At 38.2% G+C, this 238-nt stretch overlaps 1 protein-coding gene across 1 annotated transcript in view; it reads left to right on the top strand.

The window, feature by feature from the left end:
* Positions 1–238, top strand: part of tmem50a (transmembrane protein 50A) — a 6595-nt gene that overhangs the window by 1631 nt on the left and 4726 nt on the right. The gene's annotated exons all lie outside the window — the stretch shown is intronic.

Below are 238 nucleotides of genomic sequence, written 5' to 3'. Positions count from 1 at the left end.
AGAGATAGACAGATAGATATAGATAGACAGACAGACAGACAGACAGATAGACAGACAGAGATAGATATAGACAGACAGACAGAGATAGATATAGACAGACAGACAGACAGACAGATAGACAGACAGACAGAGCTAGATATAGACAGACAGACAGACAGATAGACAGAGATAGATATAGACAGACAGACAGACAGATAGAGATAGATAGATATAGATAGACGGACAGACAAATAAATAG

This window comes from Sinocyclocheilus anshuiensis, unplaced genomic scaffold (assembly GCF_001515605.1).
Source record: "Sinocyclocheilus anshuiensis isolate Anshui unplaced genomic scaffold, SAMN03320099.WGS_v1.1 scaffold300, whole genome shotgun sequence".
In the NCBI taxonomy this organism is placed as follows: Eukaryota; Metazoa; Chordata; class Actinopteri; order Cypriniformes; family Cyprinidae; genus Sinocyclocheilus; species Sinocyclocheilus anshuiensis.
This window is presented reverse-complemented; position numbering and strand designations above follow the sequence as displayed.